The sequence below is a fragment of the Ictidomys tridecemlineatus genome, chromosome 4, assembly GCF_052094955.1.
Source record: "Ictidomys tridecemlineatus isolate mIctTri1 chromosome 4, mIctTri1.hap1, whole genome shotgun sequence".
Classification (NCBI taxonomy): Eukaryota; Metazoa; Chordata; class Mammalia; order Rodentia; family Sciuridae; genus Ictidomys; species Ictidomys tridecemlineatus.
Genome location: NC_135480.1, coordinates 65,088,297 through 65,097,111, shown reverse-complemented (window position 1 = coordinate 65,097,111; position 8,815 = coordinate 65,088,297). Strand labels below are relative to the sequence as shown.

At 34.5% G+C, this 8,815-nt stretch overlaps 1 pseudogene; it reads left to right on the top strand.

The window, feature by feature from the left end:
• Nucleotides 1-1,074: 1,074 nt before the first annotated feature.
• Nucleotides 1,075-1,787, top strand: LOC101964744 (dnaJ homolog subfamily B member 6 pseudogene; annotated as a pseudogene).
• The last annotated feature ends 7,028 nt before the right edge of the window (nt 1,788-8,815 follow it).

Below are 8,815 nucleotides of genomic sequence, written 5' to 3'. Positions count from 1 at the left end.
AGCTTCCAAAAGAGAGAAAATATGAGACCATTGACTTTCTGAGTATGGCTTATTTAACTAATACTCTCAAGTTCCATACGTTTTCTGACAAAAGTACATAATTTTATTCTTTTTATGATGGAATAAAACTCCATTGTGTGTATGTATATCCATTCATCTACTGAAGGACACCTAGGCTGGTTCCATAATTTGGCTATTATAAACATAGGTATGCATTATCACTATATATAGCATGCTGACTTTTAGTCTTTGGGATTAATACCAAGGAGAGGCATAGCTGAGTCATATAGTGGTTCCATTCTTAGTCTTTTGAGAAACCTCCATACTGATTTCAATAGTGGTCATACTAACAATCTTACCAACTTCCTTTCCCCCCCACATCTTCACCCCAGCATTTTATATTATTTGTATTCTTGATGACTGGCATTCTAACTAGAGTGAGGTGAAATCTTAGTATAGTTTTGATTTGCATTTCCCTGATCACTAAAGATGTTGAACATCTTTTTATATATTTTCTGGCCATTTGTATTTCTTATTTTGAGAAGTGTCTGTTTAGTTCATTGACCCATGTATTGACTGGGTTGTTCTTTTTTTGTTTTTGTTTTTGTTTTGGAAGTGATTTTTTTTTAGTTCTTTATGTATTCGGGATGTTGATTCTCTGCCAGAATATTAGCAAAGATTTTTCTTCCATTCCATAGCTTCTACTTTTACACTCTTATTTCCTTTACTGTGCAGAAGCTTTTTAATTTGATGCCATTCCATTTATTAATTCTTGGTACTACTCCCTAGCTTTAGGAATCCTGTTGAGGAAGTCATTGCCTGCATCTGTGTGTTGGAGTGTTGACCTTGTTTTTTCCTAGCATTTCCTCTGAAATCACTGATCCATTTTGAGTTGACTTTTGTGCAGGATGACACAGTGATCTAGTTTCATTCTTCTACATATGGATATTCAGTTTTCCCATCATCATTTGTTAGAAAGACTGTCTTTTGAGTACAGCCATGCCAGATTAGGAGCACCTGTCCACCCGCCTCATCCGCTGCGTCCTTTGACTTGTTCCAACAATCTATTAAAATATGGTAGATTACTATGAAGTTTTAGGCATGCAGAGACAAGCCTCACCTGAGGATATCAAAAAGGCATATCGGAAACTGGCACTAAAGTGGCATTAAGATAAAAATCCTGAGAATAAAGAAGAAGCAGAGAAAAAATTCAAACAAGTAGCTGAGGCATATGAGGTGTTATCAGATGCTAAAAAACAGGACATCTATGACAAGTATGGCAAAGAAGGCTTAAATGGTGGAAGTGGAGGTGGAAGTCATTTTGACAGTCCATTTGAATTCGGCTTCACATCCCAGAACTCAGATGATGTCTTCAGGGAATTTTTTGGTGGAAAGGACCCATTTTCATTCGACTTCTTTGAAGACTCATTTGAAGACTTTTTTGGGAACTGAAGGGATATCTAAGGAAGCAGAAACCAAGATGCAAGCTCACTTTTCTCTGCTTTCAGTGGATTTCCATAATTTGGAGGTGAATTTTCTTCATTTGATACAGGATTTACTTCATTTAGGTCACTAGGTCACAGTGGCCTTACTTCACTCTCTTCTACATCATTTGGTAGCAATAGGATGGGTAACTTCATATCTATATCAACTTTTACCAAAATAGTAATCACTATAAAAAGAATTGTGGAAAATGGTCAAGAAAGAGTAGCAGTTGAAGAAGATGGCCAGTTAAAGTCCTTAATGATAAACGGAAGGAGCAGCTGCTACATTTGGATAGCAAGTAATTCAAGCACCATTTGAGGATTAACAGGAACATTTTTTTGAAGATTTCAGACAAACTTGACTTCAGTAAAATTGTACCTAATCTAAATTATTTATAAACAGCTCATCAGAGCCCCTATTTGTCATAGACTTTTGGGTTTATTATTAGGATCACACAGTAGGACCATTTTTTTTGTCTTTAAAATTGTAATATTTGAATGCAGTTTGCTTTTTTATTAAACATAATCCAAGGTGAGCATTGACTTTGAATAGTGCTAGGACAAGATAGTATCCTAACACCAGCATGGATATGCTTTCCATTGTGTTTGACATGTGAGCCAAGTAGTAGTGTCAGCTTGCTGTGAGCTAACATTGCCAGTATGAGTCTTCTATAGAAATAATTTGGATTTTTCCCCAGTATTTAGTAATGAAAGATATTAATATATTAATGGTAATACATTTCTGGTTTAATATAAATTTAAGTATGTTTTCTAGTTGTGCATGAATGCTGGCAACTTAGTAAAGTTTAAAGTAATGTTAAGCTTAGGCTTAAAAAAGCTGGTAAACTGGATCTTTGTCATTTGCTTTAAAAAAAAAAAGAAATGTGAATGTGTTGGTGCATTTTTTCCTGGGGGAGAATATGCCAATATGTTTTTGGCACCTTGTCAAGGATCAGACAACTAGTCTATGTGTCTGTTTTTAATGTCAGTACCATGCGGTTTTTGGTACTAATGCTCTGTAGTATAATTTAAAACTGGGTATTGTGACACCTCTTGCATTTCCTTCTTTTCTTTTTTCTTTTTCTTCTTCTTCTTCTTCTTTTTTTTTGGTACCAGAGATTGAACTCAGGGGCACCTGACCACTGAGCCATATCCCAGCCCTATTTTGTATTTTATTTAGAGACAGGATCTCACTGAGTTGCTTAGTGCCTCACTGTTACTGAGGCTGGCTTTGAACTCATGATCCTCCTTCCTTAGCCTCCCAAGCCATTGGGATTACAGGCCTGTGCCACTGTGCCCAGCTAGCATTTCTTTTTTTTCCTTAGAATTGCTTTGACTATTCTGCATCTTTTACTGTTCCATATGAATTTTAACTCAGTGTTCTCTAGTTCTGAGAAGAATGTCATTGGTATTTTGGTGGGGTTACATTGAATCTGTAGACTACTTTTGGCTATATGGTCATTTTAACGATATTAATTCTACCTATCCATGAATATGGGAGGTCTTTCTATCTTTTAGTGTCTTCTTTAATTTTTTTCTTCAGTGTTCAATAACTTTCATTAGGTATTTATTTTTGAGACTATTGTGAATGGAGATGTTTTCCTTATTTCTTCTTTAGAAGATTCATTATTGTAATATAGGAAAGCAGTTGATTTTTGTATCATGATTTTCTATCCTGCTACTTTGCTGAATTTATTTATTAGCTATAGCTGTCTTATGGTGGAGATTTTGGGATCCTGTGAATATAGGATCATATCATCTGCAAACAGTGATCATTTGACTTGTTTCTTTCCTATTTATGTCCCTTTTATTTCCCTTTTTTGCCTAATTGCTCTGACTAAAATTTCAAGTACTATATTGAATAGAAGTGGTGAGAATGGACATCCTTGTCTTTTTCCTGATTTTATAGAAAATTCTTTCAGTTTTTCTCAATAAGTATGATGCTGGCTTTGGGTTCGTCTTATAAAACCTTTATGATGTTGAGGTAAATTCTTCTATTCCTAGTTTCTTCGTTGTTCTTCATCATGAATGGGTGCTGAATTTTATCTAACACTTTTGCAGCATCTATAGAGATGATTATGTGATTTTTTTCTTAATTCTATTCTTTCTTTTCACATAGTATGTTCTTGGCACCTTTGTCAGAAATCACTGGGCCATGATGCATGTTGGGGGTGGAGGGACAGTTCTTTTCAATTTTATCAGATGTGCAGGTTTGTGGATCCAACACCACCACCAAGATACAGACCATCACTACATTTATCCCTTGTATTGCCCTCTTATAACCAAAGTCTGTTTCCTTCTATTTCTTTCCTCACTGCCTCAAACCCTAACTCATGGCAAAATTTCTGTAATATTATTTCAAGAACAAGTCAATTCATACAGCATGCAACATTTTGGGATTGGCTATTTTTTTTTCATTTAGCACAATTCCCATGAGATTTGTCCAAGTCTCCGATTTATTAATATTAGTTTCTTTTTGTTTATGGGTAGTATGTGATAGTATGGATGGATATACTTAAGTTTGTATAATCATTCACTAACTTGAGGACAATTGTTTCTATTTATGAGCTGTTACAAATAAAACTATTATGAATATTTATATACAGATTTGTATATGAATGCAAGTTTTTATTTCACTGGGACAAATGTCCATGAATGCAATTGTTGGGTTATGGTAATTACCTGGCCAGTTTAATAAGAAACTGCCAGACTTTTTCAGAGGTAATACCATTTTACATTTTTGCCAGCAATATTCGATCCAGAGCTTCTGCATCCTTGCCAATTTTTGTTGTTGTTACTGTATTTTAATTATTCTGATAGATATAGAGTGACATAATTGTGGTCTAAATTTTTATTCTTTTATGGATAATGATGTTGAACATCTGATGTCCTAATTTTCTAGTGGTATGTTCTTTTCATTAAAATGTGTTTTTCTTTTCTTTATTGTTGAATTCTGAGAGTTCTTTATATATTCTAGATTCTAGTTCTTTGTTGGATATGGTTTGCAAATATTTTCTCCCAATATTATCTGTAGCATCTTCTTAGCAAGGTCTTCCACAGAGTAAAACTTTATTTTGTTTTTTTTAAACTTTGATGGTGTCCAACTTAGTAGCAACGTTCACTCTGATGTATCATATTTTTAGTTCAAGTCTAAGAACTCTTTGCTTTGCCCTAGATTTCAAAGATTTTCTCCTATATTTTTCTAAAAGTTTTATATTTTTACTTATGCATTCAAATCTGTTATCCATTTTAGTTCATTTTTATATATAGTGTGAGTTTAGGTTGAGATTTTGATATATTTTTTTCCTGACCTATGGCCATCCAGCTCTTCAGTATCATTTGTTGAAATGATTCTTTCATTGATTGTTTTTATACCTTTGTCAAAAATTATTTAGTCATAGTTATGTAAGTCTGTTTCTGAATTTTCTGTTCTGGTCCACTGATTTATGTGGCCTGTTTTGATAATCATAAGTTATATGGTAAGCCTTAATACCCAGTAAAGTGATTCCCTCTCACTTTATTCTTTTCAAGGATTGTTTTAATATTCTAGGACTATGCCTTTCCATAAAAAATTTAGAATCAGCTGGCTTAATTATTCAAAAAAACTTTGTTGGAACTTTTATAGAACTAACATTAAACTTACAGATCAGTTTGGGGACAGTTGACAGCTTTATCGCATTGGATTGAAATCCATGAACACATCTCTCCATTTTCTTTTAATATTTTTTAATATATATATTTTTAGATGTTGATAGACCTTTATTTTATTTATTTATATGCGATGCTGAGAATTGAACCCAGTGCCTCACACATGCCAGGCAAGTGCCCTACCACTGAGCCCCAGCCCATTTGTTAAAATGTTCTTTTATTACTATTTTGTAATTTCAACATAAGAGCTTATACTTGTTTTCTTACATTTGTACCTAAATATGTAGTTTTCTTTCAAGTGATTATTGATGGTATTGTCTTTAATTTCAGTTTCTGTATATTCCTTATTAATATAGAGAAATAGGATTGGTTTTTGAGTTTGGGTTTCAAAAAGTACAAGAAGTAACTTTTTACTACTGGTTGCCTAATTTCCTTTTCCTCCCCCACCCCTTTAGTTATTGATAGACATTTATTTATTTATTTATTTATTTATTTATTTATTTATTTATTTATTTATTTATTTATTTATTTATTTATTTATATGCAGTGCTGAGAATTGAATGCAGTGCCTCATACATGCTAAGCAAGAGCTCTGCCACTGAGCTACAATCCCAGCCTTCCTTTTTTTCTTTTTAAAATTTATCTTAAGGTGGCCTGTAGAATTTTCTTAGAGGTAGTTCTTATAAATTAATTTCTAGTAATACTGGCAGTAGAAGATTATTTAAAGTTTATGTGCTGAGGCTAAGAGCTTGCCAGGCTAATGTTAAGAGCTGGGACCCAAACACAGGCTTGCACCGAGCACTTTCCAATATGACATACCATATCAGCATTTAAAAAAAAATTTTTTGACGGTACCAATGCAGTATGTTTTCAGAGTAGGACTGAATCCCTAAAAATGACAACCTGGTAGAATTATTAAGTGCTCCTTTACTTTTTTCCTGTCTCTATAGACAGTGTACAATTTTCTACTAACATTCAGTGCCTTGAGACAAATTGAGTTTTATTCCCTTTAATCCAATTCTTATAATAATTCTTTATATTTGAAATTTAAAACATTCATCAGATTGATATTTATTTTGTGCCCCCAACTAATATTTATGGAGCCAGGTATTATACTAGGTCTGAATATACTGGGGTGAATAAGACAGTATTCTTTAACTTGCTGATGGTCAAGTAAAGAAGACTAGTAGGTGATCAGATCATTGGAGTAGGGGTAGGGTCATAAGCACTGGAATACATTAAAGTAGGGGTGGTGAGTGATACAGCTAAGTGCAGGTGTTACATGAATATGTGCCAGAGATACCTCATACTAGCTTGTAGAAGACAACTATTAAAGAGTCAGAGACTGGGAATTGATTTCCCCAGTGGTAGCTTGAAATTGGAGTAGGAATATTTACACCATGAAACTTTTAAAATGCCCCAAATAAGGCTTTCCTTTTTCTTTTTCTTTTGTTAAATTTCCCTTAAGAAATCTAATTTACCAGTATACCACTGTTTCTATAGGAAATAGAGCTACTAGATTTAATCCTTCATCTCTCTGCATGAACCTTTCTGTCAAGTTGAATCTTGTCTCTGGATGAACTACTGCAGATTTAGGCAACAGCCTTTCACAAACATGGTGGCTGTTCCTCTCTTTAAGATGTTGAGAGCTAAACTGGATCTAAATACCCTCTGGGTTCTGTTTTTGTTCCAGAGATTATAAAGCCGCTAACATCAACATCAATTTATACGTTGTCAATGAGCCTTGGCTATACTCACTAGCCTGGTGCTCCAGGATTAACTCAGTGACCACAGACAACATTCCACTCCTGAGTCAGCTTAATCACCCTCAATTCTTCATGGTAAGCCGCTTGTTCAGATTATTCTAAGCCTAGTACAATAGTGGTCTATATCCCCTCCCCTATGTTGCCCACTGTGCAGTCCGAGGAAGAGCTACTTAAAAACAAAGACTTCTATAAATAATGGAGATGTGGCATTCTCCATTCTTTCACCCAGATCCTTCTATGATTTTTATTTATTGAATCTTTACAATGTGTTTTGTAACTTAGCCCTCTGAATAGGCCACTATTATTTTTATCCCCATGAGCTCCAAGATGTCTCTGCACAGGACCTCATGATGTAATATTCATAATTAGATCTGACTGTAGAGGGTTTTTTTTTTTTTTTTGTAGTCCTGCCTTGCTTGGAGGTATGGCAACAGTGGCAATGGGATGTGGAAAGAAAAACCAAGTGTACATGACTCAAGCAAAATTCTTCTGAAGAGGTGAACCAGTGTTCACTTGTCTTCCTTGGAACCTTGGCTAACCAGTTACCATATGAGAGAGAGAGAGAGAGAGAGAGAGAGAGAGAGAGAGAGAGAGAGAGAGCGCACACACTTTGTGGTACCGGGGATTGAATCTGGCCTTGCACACGCTGTTCAAGCTCTCTACCATTGAGCTACATCCCCAGTCCCCCATATTTTATTATTTTATTTTGAGACAAGGTCTCACTAAGATGTCCAGGCTGGCCTCAAACTTGCAATCCTCTTGCCTCAGCTTCTTGAGTAGCTGAGATTACAGGAATGTGCCACCATGCTAGCCTGTGTTTTTTATCTATATAGAGAGTAAGTTGACAGTCTCATAGGGTAGGTACTGCATTAAAGCCCACTGGTTGAAATATGGAATCACTGACTCCTTTTTTCTCTGATGACTTGAGCAACTTTCTGGAGATAATAATGAAGGAAACCTTGGATGACAGATCCATCAGCATAAGTGAAGCCTTTCTACCCACTTGTTCCTATAAACTGTCCTTAATGTGTACACAATATATTTTTCTAATATTTGGTTTTTAAAATTGATTACAAAAATTATTGTTTTTAAAATTCATTATATGAAATTCAGTCATTATGAAAATATATAATTTAGAAAGCAATACATGCTCTATACCTATCTCCCTGAATCAATAATGTCTCAAAGTTGTTCCTTTGGCAAGTATATTTTTACTTAAATGATGCTGGTATTTCTGAAAGCTTTTTTTTTTCCATTTCAGAGGGGGCACAGCCAAGTCATATTGTAAAGGGGCTTTTATAGATTTGAAAGGAATACTGTGGTTCTTTTTATCAATAGTTTATAAAATATAATTCACATATTTTATTTGGATTTAAAATTCATTTATGTTTTGGTAAAGTCTTTGGGGATATTTAAGCTGATTGAGTTCTATGTTCTCTTGCTTATTCAAACATCCAAATGAACTAGCTATTGTTTTTCTAATTTTTTGTTTCTTTAAAACAGAAAAAGAACATAAAGTCACTGAGAGAAACAATTGATATGAGGAATCCACCAAGATTTTTATAGTCTCCCTATCTTACTCTTAGTGTTTCACCCACACCAAATCCAGTTGTAGTTTATTTTTCGAATTAGTCTTTCTTCATTTGACTTAGTTTTCTTGAAGATGACTATTCTAGTTTAAACATAAGTTGCCCCCAATAAAAGCTCATGTGTGAGACCATGCAAGAATTTTCAGAGATAAAATAATTAGGTTATGAGAGGTATAACCTAATTTGTGAATCAGTCCAAATATGGATTGATTGGGTGGTAACTGTAGGTAAGTGTGGGTATGGGTGGAGGAAGTAGGTCACTGGGGTGTGACTTTGGGGCTTATATTTTGTTCCTGGTGAGCAAAGAGTTCTCTCTATTTCTACTTAT